The sequence below is a fragment of the Hyla sarda genome, chromosome 8 (genome assembly GCF_029499605.1).
Source record: "Hyla sarda isolate aHylSar1 chromosome 8, aHylSar1.hap1, whole genome shotgun sequence".
Classification (NCBI taxonomy): domain Eukaryota; kingdom Metazoa; phylum Chordata; class Amphibia; order Anura; family Hylidae; genus Hyla; species Hyla sarda.
In genome coordinates, this window is record NC_079196.1 from 97,410,331 (window position 1) to 97,429,450 (window position 19,120).

Genomic DNA, 19,120 nt, shown 5'->3' on the forward strand with positions numbered 1-19,120 from the left:
TCACTCTCACTCTCTCACTCACTCGCTCACTAAGTCAGTCTCTCTCTCTCTCTCTCTTTTTCTTTTTATATATATTTTTTTCCGTCTTCTTCTTCTTCTTCTTCTTCTTCTTCTTCAGACCCTGTCATAGCACTAATGCCTTTCCAATACCACCAGCAGATGGAGACACTCCATTGCAACATTGGTTGTGAGCAGCAGTTTCTAAAAACAAATGCCTCATGGCGGATTTCCCATCCATCAATGGATGGTAAATTTTGTTTTTATCATTCACTGACCACAGAAACCAATGCATGGTCAAGCAACAGCAATGACACACCCTTGTGTATAGGCATGAGACCCTCATGTCATTTAACAGGATTCAGCACCACCCACAAGACAGCTACCTGTCATGTCATGTCAAACCTGCACAGGTGTGCTAGATTATTATTATTTAGTTTTATTTTATTTTTTTACACCAATCAGTGTGCAAACATGGTCATTAAAACGCTAAATGAATAGACGTTCATAAACCAGTCAGTGCAACTCATCATTTTGGTCTCCAATTCTCAAACTCAAATTCTCACCCACGGAGGATTAAATGAGAATCTTTCTTGTTTAACACTGGAATGGGGTGGTGCACTGTTCACTACCCGAAGATACTGCCACATCGGGTCAATGCATAGGGCGACAGAAGCAAGCTTCCAAATCAGCTCCCTTTCTCAAAAATCCATTTAATTTATGGTCCCCAGATAGGGAACGTATGTATCAGTATGTGCTCACAAGTCACCCAAGTGCAAGTATTCACACAAAAAAAAACGTGCCTCAGGATGCGATCTGTCGCAAGATCCTTTCTTTTTTTACACTTGATCTAAGCCAAAAGGCCTAGAGGGGATAACCGGGAAAGGGGTGGACCCAACCATGTCCCCTTCATGAGCACTCACATTACTCATAGGAATGGAAGGAAGGCTGGCAGCCAACCAGCCTCCCATACACTTTCTGGGTGGGTGGCAGTCAGCCACCCATACATACATACAGCACAGGCTAAACCCACATCATCACTTAAAAAAAGGACAGGCGACCATTGCACTCTGATGGAGCATTTAGCAATGCAATCCATAGCCTGGCTTTTGCCTGAACCCCCATCACTCCTCCTCTTGCATATAAGACAATATTTCAGATCTGCATATGAAAACAACACGCCTACCTTTGTTGCACATAGCTGCCTGCCTGTCTCTAGTTACCCCACTGGCTGTAGCTGCGTCCCTTCCGACATGGAATAACACCAACTGTAACGATAAACTGAAAATTAACAGTATAAACCTGCATCATTTTGGACTCTGGTATTTGCTGAATCCGGGTGACCTGACAATCGATGGTGGTGCCGCTGGTGATTCTGGCCTTCTTGGAATCTGTTGGGCCTATGTGTTAGCTCACACATCACTTGGGTATCCATGGTAACTACCACAACATGGTCATCTGCAGTTTACATCTAGCCCGTGGCATTGAATGGCATTTTAAAAGTGCTAAGGGTCCTGGTGCAATAATCCTCCCATGAGGATCAGCCTCAACGGCTTTGTAGATTGCACTCATGTCAGCAACTCCATATACATTTTTTTTTCTTCATGCTTCTTTCTTCATCCTTTTTTCTTTCTGTCATTCAGACTTTCATTCATTCGATCTCTCTCACTCACTTGCTTTAACTCATTTGTTCTCACTCACTCACTCAATCACTCACTCACTCATTCACTCTCACTCACTCTCACTCTCTCACTCACTCGCTCACTAAGTCAGTCTCTCTCTCTCTCTCTCTTTTTCTTTTTATATATATTTTTTTCCGTCTTCTTCTTCTTCTTCTTCTTCTTCTTCTTCTTCTTCAGACCCTGTCATAGCACTAATGCCTTTCCAATACCACCAGCAGATGGAGACACTCCATTGCAACATTGGTTGTGAGCAGCAGTTTCTAAAAACAAATGCCTCATGGCGGATTTCCCATCCATCAATGGATGGTAAATTTTGTTTTTATCATTCACTGACCACAGAAACCAATGCATGGTCAAGCAACAGCAATGACACACCCTTGTGTATAGGCATGAGACCCTCATGTCATTTAACAGGATTCAGCACCACCCACAAGACAGCTACCTGTCATGTCATGTCAAACCTGCACAGGTGTGCTAGATTATTATTATTTAGTTTTATTTTATTTTTTTACACCAATCAGTGTGCAAACATGGTCATTAAAACGCTAAATGAATAGACGTTCATAAACCAGTCAGTGCAACTCATCATTTTGGTCTCCAATTCTCAAACTCAAATTCTCACCCACGGAGGATTAAATGAGAATCTTTCTTGTTTAACACTGGAATGGGGTGGTGCACTGTTCACTACCCGAAGATACTGCCACATCGGGTCAATGCATAGGGCGACAGAAGCAAGCTTCCAAATCAGCTCCCTTTCTCAAAAATCCATTTAATTTATGGTCCCCAGATAGGGAACGTATGTATCAGTATGTGCTCACAAGTCACCCAAGTGCAAGTATTCACACAAAAAAAAACGTGCCTCAGGATGCGATCTGTCGCAAGATCCTTTCTTTTTTTACACTTGATCTAAGCCAAAAGGCCTAGAGGGGATAACCGGGAAAGGGGTGGACCCAACCATGTCCCCTTCATGAGCACTCACATTACTCATAGGAATGGAAGGAAGGCTGGCAGCCAACCAGCCTCCCATACACTTTCTGGGTGGGTGGCAGTCAGCCACCCATACATACATACAGCACAGGCTAAACCCACATCATCACTTAAAAAAAGGACAGGCGACCATTGCACTCTGATGGAGCATTTAGCAATGCAATCCATAGCCTGGCTTTTGCCTGAACCCCCATCACTCCTCCTCTTGCATATAAGACAATATTTCAGATCTGCATATGAAAACAACACGCCTACCTTTGTTGCACATAGCTGCCTGCCTGTCTCTAGTTACCCCACTGGCTGTAGCTGCGTCCCTTCCGACATGGAATAACACCAACTGTAACGATAAACTGAAAATTAACAGTATAAACCTGCATCATTTTGGACTCTGGTATTTGCTGAATCCGGGTGACCTGACAATCGATGGTGGTGCCGCTGGTGATTCTGGCCTTCTTGGAATCTGTTGGGCCTATGTGTTAGCTCACACATCACTTGGGTATCCATGGTAACTACCACAACATGGTCATCTGCAGTTTACATCTAGCCCGTGGCATTGAATGGCATTTTAAAAGTGCTAAGGGTCCTGGTGCAATAATCCTCCCATGAGGATCAGCCTCAACGGCTTTGTAGATTGCACTCATGTCAGCAACTCCATATACATTTTTTTTTCTTCATGCTTCTTTCTTCATCCTTTTTTCTTTCTGTCATTCAGACTTTCATTCATTCGATCTCTCTCACTCACTTGCTTTAACTCATTTGTTCTCACTCACTCACTCACTCACTCAATCACTCACTCACTCATTCACTCTCACTCACTCTCACTCTCTCACTCACTCGCTCACTAAGTCAGTCTCTCTCTCTCTCTCTCTTTTTCTTTTTATATATATTTTTTTCCGTCTTCTTCTTCTTCTTCTTCTTCTTCTTCTTCTTCTTCAGACCCTGTCATAGCACTAATGCCTTTCCAATACCACCAGCAGATGGAGACACTCCATTGCAACATTGGTTGTGAGCAGCAGTTTCTAAAAACAAATGCCTCATGGCGGATTTCCCATCCATCAATGGATGGTAAATTTTGTTTTTATCATTCACTGACCACAGAAACCAATGCATGGTCAAGCAACAGCAATGACACACCCTTGTGTATAGGCATGAGACCCTCATGTCATTTAACAGGATTCAGCACCACCCACAAGACAGCTACCTGTCATGTCATGTCAAACCTGCACAGGTGTGCTAGATTATTATTATTTAGTTTTATTTTATTTTTTTACACCAATCAGTGTGCAAACATGGTCATTAAAACGCTAAATGAATAGACGTTCATAAACCAGTCAGTGCAACTCATCATTTTGGTCTCCAATTCTCAAACTCAAATTCTCACCCACGGAGGATTAAATGAGAATCTTTCTTGTTTAACACTGGAATGGGGTGGTGCACTGTTCACTACCCGAAGATACTGCCACATCGGGTCAATGCATAGGGCGACAGAAGCAAGCTTCCAAATCAGCTCCCTTTCTCAAAAATCCATTTAATTTATGGTCCCCAGATAGGGAACGTATGTATCAGTATGTGCTCACAAGTCACCCAAGTGCAAGTATTCACACAAAAAAAAACGTGCCTCAGGATGCGATCTGTCGCAAGATCCTTTCTTTTTTTACACTTGATCTAAGCCAAAAGGCCTAGAGGGGATAACCGGGAAAGGGGTGGACCCAACCATGTCCCCTTCATGAGCACTCACATTACTCATAGGAATGGAAGGAAGGCTGGCAGCCAACCAGCCTCCCATACACTTTCTGGGTGGGTGGCAGTCAGCCACCCATACATACATACAGCACAGGCTAAACCCACATCATCACTTAAAAAAAGGACAGGCGACCATTGCACTCTGATGGAGCATTTAGCAATGCAATCCATAGCCTGGCTTTTGCCTGAACCCCCATCACTCCTCCTCTTGCATATAAGACAATATTTCAGATCTGCATATGAAAACAACACGCCTACCTTTGTTGCACATAGCTGCCTGCCTGTCTCTAGTTACCCCACTGGCTGTAGCTGCGTCCCTTCCGACATGGAATAACACCAACTGTAACGATAAACTGAAAATTAACAGTATAAACCTGCATCATTTTGGACTCTGGTATTTGCTGAATCCGGGTGACCTGACAATCGATGGTGGTGCCGCTGGTGATTCTGGCCTTCTTGGAATCTGTTGGGCCTATGTGTTAGCTCACACATCACTTGGGTATCCATGGTAACTACCACAACATGGTCATCTGCAGTTTACATCTAGCCCGTGGCATTGAATGGCATTTTAAAAGTGCTAAGGGTCCTGGTGCAATAATCCTCCCATGAGGATCAGCCTCAACGGCTTTGTAGATTGCACTCATGTCAGCAACTCCATATACATTTTTTTTTCTTCATGCTTCTTTCTTCATCCTTTTTTCTTTCTGTCATTCAGACTTTCATTCATTCGATCTCTCTCACTCACTTGCTTTAACTCATTTGTTCTCACTCACTCACTCACTCACTCAATCACTCACTCACTCATTCACTCTCACTCACTCTCACTCTCTCACTCACTCGCTCACTAAGTCAGTCTCTCTCTCTCTCTCTCTTTTTCTTTTTATATATATTTTTTTCCGTCTTCTTCTTCTTCTTCTTCTTCTTCTTCTTCTTCTTCAGACCCTGTCATAGCACTAATGCCTTTCCAATACCACCAGCAGATGGAGACACTCCATTGCAACATTGGTTGTGAGCAGCAGTTTCTAAAAACAAATGCCTCATGGCGGATTTCCCATCCATCAATGGATGGTAAATTTTGTTTTTATCATTCACTGACCACAGAAACCAATGCATGGTCAAGCAACAGCAATGACACACCCTTGTGTATAGGCATGAGACCCTCATGTCATTTAACAGGATTCAGCACCACCCACAAGACAGCTACCTGTCATGTCATGTCAAACCTGCACAGGTGTGCTAGATTATTATTATTTAGTTTTATTTTATTTTTTTACACCAATCAGTGTGCAAACATGGTCATTAAAACGCTAAATGAATAGACGTTCATAAACCAGTCAGTGCACATCATTTTGGTCTCCAATTCTCAAACTCAAATTCTCACCCACGGAGGATTAAATGAGAATCTTTCTTGTTTAACACTGGAATGGGGTGGTGCACTGTTCACTACCCGAAGATACTGCCACATCGGGTCAATGCATAGGGCGACAGAAGCAAGCTTCCAAATCAGCTCCCTTTCTCAAAAATCCATTTAATTTATGGTCCCCAGATAGGGAACGTATGTATCAGTATGTGCTCACAAGTCACCCAAGTGCAAGTATTCACACAAAAAAAAACGTGCCTCAGGATGCGATCTGTCGCAAGATCCTTTCTTTTTTTACACTTGATCTAAGCCAAAAGGCCTAGAGGGGATAACCGGGAAAGGGGTGGACCCAACCATGTCCCCTTCATGAGCACTCACATTACTCATAGGAATGGAAGGAAGGCTGGCAGCCAACCAGCCTCCCATACACTTTCTGGGTGGGTGGCAGTCAGCCACCCATACATACATACAGCACAGGCTAAACCCACATCATCACTTAAAAAAAGGACAGGCGACCATTGCACTCTGATGGAGCATTTAGCAATGCAATCCATAGCCTGGCTTTTGCCTGAACCCCCATCACTCCTCCTCTTGCATATAAGACAATATTTCAGATCTGCATATGAAAACAACACGCCTACCTTTGTTGCACATAGCTGCCTGCCTGTCTCTAGTTACCCCACTGGCTGTAGCTGCGTCCCTTCCGACATGGAATAACACCAACTGTAACGATAAACTGAAAATTAACAGTATAAACCTGCATCATTTTGGACTCTGGTATTTGCTGAATCCGGGTGACCTGACAATCGATGGTGGTGCCGCTGGTGATTCTGGCCTTCTTGGAATCTGTTGGGCCTATGTGTTAGCTCACACATCACTTGGGTATCCATGGTAACTACCACAACATGGTCATCTGCAGTTTACATCTAGCCCGTGGCATTGAATGGCATTTTAAAAGTGCTAAGGGTCCTGGTGCAATAATCCTCCCATGAGGATCAGCCTCAACGGCTTTGTAGATTGCACTCATGTCAGCAACTCCATATACATTTTTTTTTCTTCATGCTTCTTTCTTCATCCTTTTTTCTTTCTGTCATTCAGACTTTCATTCATTCGATCTCTCTCACTCACTTGCTTCTTTAACTCATTTGTTCTCACTCACTCACTCACTCACTCACTCACTCACTCACTCACTCATTCACTCTCACTCACTCTCACTCTCTCACTCACTCGCTCACTAAGTCAGTCTCTCTCTCTCTCTCTCTTTTTCTTTTTATATATATTTTTTTCCGTCTTCTTCTTCTTCTTCTTCTTCTTCTTCTTCAGACCCTGTCATAGCACTAATGCCTTTCCAATACCACCAGCAGATGGAGACACTCCATTGCAACATTGGTTGTGAGCAGCAGTTTCTAAAAACAAATGCCTCATGGCGGATTTCCCATCCATCAATGGATGGTAAATTTTGTTTTTATCATTCACTGACCACAGAAACCAATGCATGGTCAAGCAACAGCAATGACACACCCTTGTGTATAGGCATGAGACCCTCATGTCATTTAACAGGATTCAGCACCACCCACAAGACAGCTACCTGTCATGTCATGTCAAACCTGCACAGGTGTGCTAGATTATTATTATTTAGTTTTATTTTATTTTTTTACACCAATCAGTGTGCAAACATGGTCATTAAAACGCTAAATGAATAGACGTTCATAAACCAGTCAGTGCAACTCATCATTTTGGTCTCCAATTCTCAAACTCAAATTCTCACCCACGGAGGATTAAATGAGAATCTTTCTTGTTTAACACTGGAATGGGGTGGTGCACTGTTCACTACCCGAAGATACTGCCACATCGGGTCAATGCATAGGGCGACAGAAGCAAGCTTCCAAATCAGCTCCCTTTCTCAAAAATCCATTTAATTTATGGTCCCCAGATAGGATAGGGAACGTATGTATCAGTATGTGCTCACAAGTCACCCAAGTGCAAGTATTCACACAAAAAAAAACGTGCCTCAGGATGCGATCTGTCGCAAGATCCTTTCTTTTTTTACACTTGATCTAAGCCAAAAGGCCTAGAGGGGATAACCGGGAAAGGGGTGGACCCAACCATGTCCCCTTCATGAGCACTCACATTACTCATAGGAATGGAAGGAAGGCTGGCAGCCAACCAGCCTCCCATACACTTTCTGGGTGGGTGGCAGTCAGCCACCCATACATACATACAGCACAGGCTAAACCCACATCATCACTTAAAAAAAGGACAGGCGACCATTGCACTCTGATGGAGCATTTAGCAATGCAATCCATAGCCTGGCTTTTGCCTGAACCCCCATCACTCCTCCTCTTGCATATAAGACAATATTTCAGATCTGCATATGAAAACAACACGCCTACCTTTGTTGCACATAGCTGCCTGCCTGTCTCTAGTTACCCCACTGGCTGTAGCTGCGTCCCTTCCGACATGGAATAACACCAACTGTAACGATAAACTGAAAATTAACAGTATAAACCTGCATCATTTTGGACTCTGGTATTTGCTGAATCCGGGTGACCTGACAATCGATGGTGGTGCCGCTGGTGATTCTGGCCTTCTTGGAATCTGTTGGGCCTATGTGTTAGCTCACACATCACTTGGGTATCCATGGTAACTACCACAACATGGTCATCTGCAGTTTACATCTAGCCCGTGGCATTGAATGGCATTTTAAAAGTGCTAAGGGTCCTGGTGCAATAATCCTCCCATGAGGATCAGCCTCAACGGCTTTGTAGATTGCACTCATGTCAGCAACTCCATATACATTTTTTTTTCTTCATGCTTCTTTCTTCATCCTTTTTTCTTTCTGTCATTCAGACTTTCATTCATTCGATCTCTCTCACTCACTTGCTTTAACTCATTTGTTCTCACTCACTCACTCACTCACTCAATCACTCACTCACTCATTCACTCTCACTCACTCTCACTCTCTCACTCACTCGCTCACTAAGTCAGTCTCTCTCTCTCTCTCTCTTTTTCTTTTTATATATATTTTTTTCCGTCTTCTTCTTCTTCTTCTTCTTCTTCTTCTTCTTCAGACCCTGTCATAGCACTAATGCCTTTCCAATACCACCAGCAGATGGAGACACTCCATTGCAACATTGGTTGTGAGCAGCAGTTTCTAAAAACAAATGCCTCATGGCGGATTTCCCATCCATCAATGGATGGTTGTTTTTATCATTCACTGACCACAGAAACCAATGCATGGTCAAGCAACAGCAATGACACACCCTTGTGTATAGGCATGAGACCCTCATGTCATTTAACAGGATTCAGCACCACCCACAAGACAGCTACCTGTCATGTCATGTCAAACCTGCACAGGTGTGCTAGATTATTATTATTTAGTTTTATTTTATTTTTTTACACCAATCAGTGTGCAAACATGGTCATTAAAACGCTAAATGAATAGACGTTCATAAACCAGTCAGTGCAACTCATCATTTTGGTCTCCAATTCTCAAACTCAAATTCTCACCCACGGAGGATTAAATGAGAATCTTTCTTGTTTAACACTGGAATGGGGTGGTGCACTGTTCACTACCCGAAGATACTGCCACATCGGGTCAATGCATAGGGCGACAGAAGCAAGCTTCCAAATCAGCTCCCTTTCTCAAAAATCCATTTAATTTATGGTCCCCAGATAGGGAACGTATGTATCAGTATGTGCTCACAAGTCACCCAAGTGCAAGTATTCACACAAAAAAAAACGTGCCTCAGGATGCGATCTGTCGCAAGATCCTTTCTTTTTTTACACTTGATCTAAGCCAAAAGGCCTAGAGGGGATAACCGGGAAAGGGGTGGACCCAACCATGTCCCCTTCATGAGCACTCACATTACTCATAGGAATGGAAGGAAGGCTGGCAGCCAACCAGCCTCCCATACACTTTCTGGGTGGGTGGCAGTCAGCCACCCATACATACATACAGCACAGGCTAAACCCACATCATCACTTAAAAAAAGGACAGGCGACCATTGCACTCTGATGGAGCATTTAGCAATGCAATCCATAGCCTGGCTTTTGCCTGAACCCCCATCACTCCTCCTCTTGCATATAAGACAATATTTCAGATCTGCATATGAAAACAACACGCCTACCTTTGTTGCACATAGCTGCCTGCCTGTCTCTAGTTACCCCACTGGCTGTAGCTGCGTCCCTTCCGACATGGAATAACACCAACTGTAACGATAAACTGAAAATTAACAGTATAAACCTGCATCATTTTGGACTCTGGTATTTGCTGAATCCGGGTGACCTGACAATCGATGGTGGTGCCGCTGGTGATTCTGGCCTTCTTGGAATCTGTTGGGCCTATGTGTTAGCTCACACATCACTTGGGTATCCATGGTAACTACCACAACATGGTCATCTGCAGTTTACATCTAGCCCGTGGCATTGAATGGCATTTTAAAAGTGCTAAGGGTCCTGGTGCAATAATCCTCCCATGAGGATCAGCCTCAACGGCTTTGTAGATTGCACTCATGTCAGCAACTCCATATACATTTTTTTTTCTTCATGCTTCTTTCTTCATCCTTTTTTCTTTCTGTCATTCAGACTTTCATTCATTCGATCTCTCTCACTCACTTGCTTTAACTCATTTGTTCTCACTCACTCACTCACTCACTCAATCACTCACTCACTCATTCACTCTCACTCACTCTCACTCTCTCACTCACTCGCTCACTAAGTCAGTCTCTCTCTCTCTCTCTCTTTTTCTTTTTATATATATTTTTTTCCGTCTTCTTCTTCTTCTTCTTCTTCTTCTTCTTCAGACCCTGTCATAGCACTAATGCCTTTCCAATACCACCAGCAGATGGAGACACTCCATTGCAACATTGGTTGTGAGCAGCAGTTTCTAAAAACAAATGCCTCATGGCGGATTTCCCATCCATCAATGGATGGTAAATTTTGTTTTTATCATTCACTGACCACAGAAACCAATGCATGGTCAAGCAACAGCAATGACACACCCTTGTGTATAGGCATGAGACCCTCATGTCATTTAACAGGATTCAGCACCACCCACAAGACAGCTACCTGTCATGTCATGTCAAACCTGCACAGGTGTGCTAGATTATTATTATTTAGTTTTATTTTATTTTTTTACACCAATCAGTGTGCAAACATGGTCATTAAAACGCTAAATGAATAGACGTTCATAAACCAGTCAGTGCAACTCATCATTTTGGTCTCCAATTCTCAAACTCAAATTCTCACCCACGGAGGATTAAATGAGAATCTTTCTTGTTTAACACTGGAATGGGGTGGTGCACTGTTCACTACCCGAAGATACTGCCACATCGGGTCAATGCATAGGGCGACAGAAGCAAGCTTCCAAATCAGCTCCCTTTCTCAAAAATCCATTTAATTTATGGTCCCCAGATAGGGAACGTATGTATCAGTATGTGCTCACAAGTCACCCAAGTGCAAGTATTCACACAAAAAAAAACGTGCCTCAGGATGCGATCTGTCGCAAGATCCTTTCTTTTTTTACACTTGATCTAAGCCAAAAGGCCTAGAGGGGATAACCGGGAAAGGGGTGGACCCAACCATGTCCCCTTCATGAGCACTCACATTACTCATAGGAATGGAAGGAAGGCTGGCAGCCAACCAGCCTCCCATACACTTTCTGGGTGGGTGGCAGTCAGCCACCCATACATACATACAGCACAGGCTAAACCCACATCATCACTTAAAAAAAGGACAGGCGACCATTGCACTCTGATGGAGCATTTAGCAATGCAATCCATAGCCTGGCTTTTGCCTGAACCCCCATCACTCCTCCTCTTGCATATAAGACAATATTTCAGATCTGCATATGAAAACAACACGCCTACCTTTGTTGCACATAGCTGCCTGCCTGTCTCTAGTTACCCCACTGGCTGTAGCTGCGTCCCTTCCGACATGGAATAACACCAACTGTAACGATAAACTGAAAATTAACAGTATAAACCTGCATCATTTTGGACTCTGGTATTTGCTGAATCCGGGTGACCTGACAATCGATGGTGGTGCCGCTGGTGATTCTGGCCTTCTTGGAATCTGTTGGGCCTATGTGTTAGCTCACACATCACTTGGGTATCCATGGTAACTACCACAACATGGTCATCTGCAGTTTACATCTAGCCCGTGGCATTGAATGGCATTTTAAAAGTGCTAAGGGTCCTGGTGCAATAATCCTCCCATGAGGATCAGCCTCAACGGCTTTGTAGATTGCACTCATGTCAGCAACTCCATATACATTTTTTTTTCTTCATGCTTCTTTCTTCATCCTTTTTTCTTTCTGTCATTCAGACTTTCATTCATTCGATCTCTCTCACTCACTTGCTTTAACTCATTTGTTCTCACTCACTCACTCACTCACTCAATCACTCACTCACTCATTCACTCTCACTCACTCTCACTCTCTCACTCACTCGCTCACTAAGTCAGTCTCTCTCTCTCTCTCTCTTTTTCTTTTTATATATATTTTTTTCCGTCTTCTTCTTCTTCTTCTTCTTCTTCTTCTTCTTCAGACCCTGTCATAGCACTAATGCCTTTCCAATACCACCAGCAGATGGAGACACTCCATTGCAACATTGGTTGTGAGCAGCAGTTTCTAAAAACAAATGCCTCATGGCGGATTTCCCATCCATCAATGGATGGTAAATTTTGTTTTTATCATTCACTGACCACAGAAACCAATGCATGGTCAAGCAACAGCAATGACACACCCTTGTGTATAGGCATGAGACCCTCATGTCATTTAACAGGATTCAGCACCACCCACAAGACAGCTACCTGTCATGTCATGTCAAACCTGCACAGGTGTGCTAGATTATTATTATTTAGTTTTATTTTATTTTTTTACACCAATCAGTGTGCAAACATGGTCATTAAAACGCTAAATGAATAGACGTTCATAAACCAGTCAGTGCAACTCATCATTTTGGTCTCCAATTCTCAAACTCAAATTCTCACCCACGGAGGATTAAATGAGAATCTTTCTTGTTTAACACTGGAATGGGGTGGTGCACTGTTCACTACCCGAAGATACTGCCACATCGGGTCAATGCATAGGGCGACAGAAGCAAGCTTCCAAATCAGCTCCCTTTCTCAAAAATCCATTTAATTTATGGTCCCCAGATAGGGAACGTATGTATCAGTATGTGCTCACAAGTCACCCAAGTGCAAGTATTCACACAAAAAAAAACGTGCCTCAGGATGCGATCTGTCGCAAGATCCTTTCTTTTTTTACACTTGATCTAAGCCAAAAGGCCTAGAGGGGATAACCGGGAAAGGGGTGGACCCAACCATGTCCCCTTCATGAGCACTCACATTACTCATAGGAATGGAAGGAAGGCTGGCAGCCAACCAGCCTCCCATACACTTTCTGGGTGGGTGGCAGTCAGCCACCCATACATACATACAGCACAGGCTAAACCCACATCATCACTTAAAAAAAGGACAGGCGACCATTGCACTCTGATGGAGCATTTAGCAATGCAATCCATAGCCTGGCTTTTGCCTGAACCCCCATCACTCCTCCTCTTGCATATAAGACAATATTTCAGATCTGCATATGAAAACAACACGCCTACCTTTGTTGCACATAGCTGCCTGCCTGTCTCTAGTTACCCCACTGGCTGTAGCTGCGTCCCTTCCGACATGGAATAACACCAACTGTAACGATAAACTGAAAATTAACAGTATAAACCTGCATCATTTTGGACTCTGGTATTTGCTGAATCCGGGTGACCTGACAATCGATGGTGGTGCCGCTGGTGATTCTGGCCTTCTTGGAATCTGTTGGGCCTATGTGTTAGCTCACACATCACTTGGGTATCCATGGTAACTACCACAACATGGTCATCTGCAGTTTACATCTAGCCCGTGGCATTGAATGGCATTTTAAAAGTGCTAAGGGTCCTGGTGCAATAATCCTCCCATGAGGATCAGCCTCAACGGCTTTGTAGATTGCACTCATGTCAGCAACTCCATATACATTTTTTTTTCTTCATGCTTCTTTCTTCATCCTTTTTTCTTTCTGTCATTCAGACTTTCATTCATTCGATCTCTCTCACTCACTTGCTTTAACTCATTTGTTCTCACTCACTCACTCACTCACTCAATCACTCACTCACTCATTCACTCTCACTCACTCTCACTCTCTCACTCACTCGCTCACTAAGTCAGTCTCTCTCTCTCTCTCTCTTTTTCTTTTTATATATATTTTTTTCCGTCTTCTTCTTCTTCTTCTTCTTCTTCTTCTTCAGACCCTGTCATAGCACTAATGCCTTTCCAATACCACCAGCAGATGGAGACACTCCATTGCAACATTGGTTGTGAGCAGCAGTTTCTAAAAACAAATGCCTCATGGCGGATTTCCCATCCATCAATGGATGGTAAATTTTGTTTTTATCATTCACTGACCACAGAAACCAATGCATGGTCAAGCAACAGCAATGACACACCCTTGTGTATAGGCATGAGACCCTCATGTCATTTAACAGGATTCAGCACCACCCACAAGACAGCTACCTGTCATGTCATGTCAAACCTGCACAGGTGTGCTAGATTATTATTATTTAGTTTTATTTTATTTTTTTACACCAATCAGTGTGCAAACATGGTCATTAAAACGCTAAATGAATAGACGTTCATAAACCAGTCAGTGCAACTCATCATTTTGGTCTCCAATTCTCAAACTCAAATTCTCACCCACGGAGGATTAAATGAGAATCTTTCTTGTTTAACACTGGAATGGGGTGGTGCACTGTTCACTACCCGAAGATACTGCCACATCGGGTCAATGCATAGGGCGACAGAAGCAAGCTTCCAAATCAGCTCCCTTTCTCAAAAATCCATTTAATTTATGGTCCCCAGATAGGGAACGTATGTATCAGTATGTGCTCACAAGTCACCCAAGTGCAAGTATTCACACAAAAAAAAACGTGCCTCAGGATGCGATCTGTCGCAAGATCCTTTCTTTTTTTACACTTGATCTAAGCCAAAAGGCCTAGAGGGGATAACCGGGAAAGGGGTGGACCCAACCATGTCCCCTTCATGAGCACTCACATTACTCATAGGAATGGAAGGAAGGCTGGCAGCCAACCAGCCTCCCATACACTTTCTGGGTGGGTGGCAGTCAGCCACCCATACATACATACAGCACAGGCTAAACCCACATCATCACTTAAAAAAAGGACAGGCGACCATTGCACTCTGATGGAGCATTTAGCAATGCAATCCATAGCCTGGCTTTTGCCTGAACCCCCATCACTCCTCCTCTTGCATATAAGACAATATTTCAGATCTGCATATGAAAACAACACGCCTACCTTTGTTGCACATAGCTGCCTGCCTGTCTCTAGTTACCCCACTGGCTGTAGCTGCGTCCCTTCCGACATGGAATAACACCAACTGTAACGATAAACTGAAAATTAACAGTATAAACCTGCATCATTTTGGACTCTGGTATTTGCTGAATCCGGGTGACCTGACAATCGATGGTGGTGCCGCTGGTGATTCTGGCCTTCTTGGAATCTGTTGGGCCTATGTGTTAGCTCACACATCACTTGGGTATCCATGGTAACTACCACAACATGGTCATCTGCAGTTTACATCTAGCCCGTGGCATTGAATGGCATTTTAAAAGTGCTAAGGGTCCTGGTGCAATAATCCTCCCATGAGGATCAGCCTCAACGGCTTTGTAGATTGCACTCATGTCAGCAACTCCATATACATTTTTTTTTCTTCATGCTTCTTTCTTCATCCTTTTTTCTTTCTGTCATTCAGACTTTCATTCATTCGATCTCTCTCACTCACTTGCTTTAACTCATTTGTTCTCACTCACTCACTCACTCACTCAATCACTCACTCACTCATTCACTCTCACTCACTCTCACTCTCTCACTCACTCGCTCACTAAGTCAGTCTCTCTCTCTCTCTCTCTTTTTCTTTTTATATATATTTTTTTCCGTCTTCTTCTTCTTCTTCTTCTTCTTCTTCTTCAGACCCTGTCATAGCACTAATGCCTTTCCAATACCACCAGCAGATGGAGACACTCCATTGCAACATTGGTTGTGAGCAGCAGTTTCTAAAAACAAATGCCTCATGGCGGATTTCCCATCCATCAATGGATGGTAAATTTTGTTTTTATCATTCACTGACCACAGAAACCAATGCATGGTCAAGCAACAGCAATGACACACCCTTGTGTATAGGCATGAGACCCTCATGTCATTTAACAGGATTCAGCACCACCCACAAGACAGCTACCTGTCATGTCATGTCAAACCTGCACAGGTGTGCTAGATTATTATTATTTAGTTTTATTTTATTTTTTTACACCAATCAGTGTGCAAACATGGTCATTAAAACGCTAAATGAATAGACGTTCATAAACCAGTCAGTGCAACTCATCATTTTGGTCTCCAATTCTCAAACTCAAATTCTCACCCACGGAGGATTAAATGAGAATCTTTCTTGTTTAACACTGGAATGGGGTGGTGCACTGTTCACTACCCGAAGATACTGCCACATCGGGTCAATGCATAGGGCGACAGAAGCAAGCTTCCAAATCAGCTCCCTTTCTCAAAAATCCATTTAATTTATGGTCCCCAGATAGGGAACGTATGTATCAGTATGTGCTCACAAGTCACCCAAGTGCAAGTATTCACACAAAAAAAAACGTGCCTCAGGATGCGATCTGTCGCAAGATCCTTTCTTTTTTTACACTTGATCTAAGCCAAAAGGCCTAGAGGGGATAACCGGGAAAGGGGTGGACCCAACCATGTCCCCTTCATGAGCACTCACATTACTCATAGGAATGGAAGGAAGGCTGGCAGCCAACCAGCCTCCCATACACTTTCTGGGTGGGTGGCAGTCAGCCACCCATACATACATACAGCACAGGCTAAACCCACATCATCACTTAAAAAAAGGACAGGCGACCATTGCACTCTGATGGAGCATTTAGCAATGCAATCCATAGCCTGGCTTTTGCCTGAACCCCCATCACTCCTCCTCTTGCATATAAGACAATATTTCAGATCTGCATATGAAAACAACACGCCTACCTTTGTTGCACATAGCTGCCTGCCTGTCTCTAGTTACCCCACTGGCTGTAGCTGCGTCCCTTCCGACATGGAATAACACCAACTGTAACGATAAACTGAAAATTAACAGTATAAACCTGCATCATTTTGGACTCTGGTATTTGCTGAATCCGGGTGACCTGACAATCGATGGTGGTGCCGCTGGTGATTCTGGCCTTCTTGGAATCTGTTGGGCCTATGTGTTAGCTCACACATCACTTGGGTATCCATGGTAACTACCACAACATGGTCATCTGCAGTTTACATCTAGCCCGTGGCATTGAATGGCATTTTAAAAGTGCTAAGGGTCCTGGTGCAATAATCCTCCCATGAGGATCAGCCTCAACGGCTTTGTAGATTGCACTCATGTCAGCAACTCCATATACATTTTTTTTTCTTCATGCTTCTTTCTTCATCCTTTTTTCTTTCTGTCATTCAGACTTTCATTCATTCGATCTCTCTCACTCACTTGCTTTAACTCATTTGTTCTCACTCACTCACTCACTCACTCAATCACTCACTCACTCATTCACTCTCACTCACTCTCACTCTCTCACTCACTCGCTCACTAAGTCAGTCTCTCTCTCTCTCTCTCTTTTTCTTTTTATATATATTTTTTTCCGCTTCTTCTTCTTCTTCTTCTTCTTCTTCTTCAGACCCTGTCATAGCACTAATGCCTTTCCAATACCACCAGCAGATGGAGACACTCCATTGCAACATTGGTTGTGAGCAGCAGTTTCTAAAAACAAATGCCTCATGGCGGATTTCCCATCCATCAATGGATGGTAAATTTTGTTTTTATCATTCACTGACCACAGAAACCAATGCATGGTCAAGCAACAGCAATGACACACCCTTGTGTATAGGCATGAGACCCTCATGTCATTTAACAGGATTCAGCACCACCCACAAGACAGCTACCTGTCATGTCATGTCAAACCTGCACAGGTGTGCTAGATTATTATTATTTAGTTTTATTTTATTTTTTTACACCAATCAGTGTGCAAACATGGTCATTAAAACGCTAAATGAATAGACGTTCATAAACCAGTCAGTGCAACTCATCATTTTGGTCTCCAATTCTCAAACTCAAATTCTCACCCACGGAGGATTAAATGAGAATCTTTCTTGTTTAACACTGGAATGGGGTGGTGCACTGTTCACTACCCGAAGATACTGCCACATCGGGTCAATGCATAGGGCGACAGAAGCAAGCTTCCAAATCAGCTCCCTTTCTCAAAAATCCATTTAATTTATGGTCCCCAGATAGGGAACGTATGTATCAGTATGTGCTCACAAGTCACCCAAGTGCAAGTATTCACACAAAAAAAAACGTGCCTCAGGATGCGATCTGTCGCAAGATCCTTTCTTTTTTTACACTTGATCTAAGCCAAAAGGCCTAGAGGGGATAACCGGGAAAGGGGTGGACCCAACCATGTCCCCTTCATGAGCACTCACATTACTCATAGGAATGGAAGGAAGGCTGGCAGCCAACCAGCCTCCCATACACTTTCTGGGTGGGTGGCAGTCAGCCACCCATACATACATACAGCACAGGCTAAACCCACATCATCACTTAAAAAAAGGACAGGCGACCATTGCACTCTGATGGAGCATTTAGCAATGCAATCCATAGCCTGGCTTTTGCCTGAACCCCCATCACTCCTCCTCTTGCATATAAGACAATATTTCAGATCTGCATATGAAAACAACACGCCTACCTTTGTTGCACATAGCTGCCTGCCTGTCTCTAGTTACCCCACTGGCTGTAGCTGCGTCCCTTCCGACATGGAATAACACCAACTGTAACGATAAACTGAAAATTAACAGTATAAACCTGCATCATTTTGGACTCTGGTATTTGCTGAATCCGGGTGACCTGACAATCGATGGTGGTGCCGCTGGTGATTCTGGCCTTCTTGGAATCTGTTGGGCCTATGTGTTAGCTCACACATCACTTGGGTATCCATGGTAACTACCACAACATGGTCATCTGCAGTTTACATCTAGCCCGTGGCATTGAATGGCATTTTAAAAGTGCTAAGGGTCCTGGTGCAATAATCCTCCCATGAGGATCAGCCTCAACGGCTTTGTAGATTGCACTCATGTCAGCAACTCCATATACATTTTTTTTTCTTCATGCTTCTTTCTTCATCCTTTTTTCTTTCTGTCATTCAGACTTTCATTCATTCGATCTCTCTCACTCACTTGCTTTAACTCATTTGTTCTCACTCACTCAC

The 19,120-nt window shown here is 43.4% G+C and overlaps 11 pseudogenes; all 11 read right to left on the reverse strand.

Moving 5' to 3' along the window:
- Positions 1–608: 608 nt before the first annotated feature.
- Positions 609–872, reverse strand: LOC130285758 (U2 spliceosomal RNA; annotated as a pseudogene).
- A 1,474-nt stretch (positions 873–2,346) lies between these two features.
- LOC130285759 (U2 spliceosomal RNA) lies at positions 2,347–2,610 on the reverse strand (annotated as a pseudogene).
- A 1,482-nt stretch (positions 2,611–4,092) lies between these two features.
- On the reverse strand, positions 4,093–4,356 carry LOC130285760 (U2 spliceosomal RNA; annotated as a pseudogene).
- Positions 4,357–5,835: 1,479 nt separating this feature from the next.
- LOC130285762 (U2 spliceosomal RNA) lies at positions 5,836–6,099 on the reverse strand (annotated as a pseudogene).
- A 1,483-nt stretch (positions 6,100–7,582) lies between these two features.
- Positions 7,583–7,851, reverse strand: LOC130289469 (U2 spliceosomal RNA; annotated as a pseudogene).
- A 1,473-nt stretch (positions 7,852–9,324) lies between these two features.
- Positions 9,325–9,588, reverse strand: LOC130285763 (U2 spliceosomal RNA; annotated as a pseudogene).
- Positions 9,589–11,064: 1,476 nt separating this feature from the next.
- On the reverse strand, positions 11,065–11,328 carry LOC130285764 (U2 spliceosomal RNA; annotated as a pseudogene).
- Positions 11,329–12,807: 1,479 nt separating this feature from the next.
- Positions 12,808–13,071, reverse strand: LOC130285765 (U2 spliceosomal RNA; annotated as a pseudogene).
- Positions 13,072–14,547: 1,476 nt separating this feature from the next.
- Positions 14,548–14,811, reverse strand: LOC130285766 (U2 spliceosomal RNA; annotated as a pseudogene).
- A 1,476-nt stretch (positions 14,812–16,287) lies between these two features.
- Positions 16,288–16,551, reverse strand: LOC130285768 (U2 spliceosomal RNA; annotated as a pseudogene).
- Positions 16,552–18,026: 1,475 nt separating this feature from the next.
- LOC130285769 (U2 spliceosomal RNA) lies at positions 18,027–18,290 on the reverse strand (annotated as a pseudogene).
- Positions 18,291–19,120: the final 830 nt, after the last annotated feature.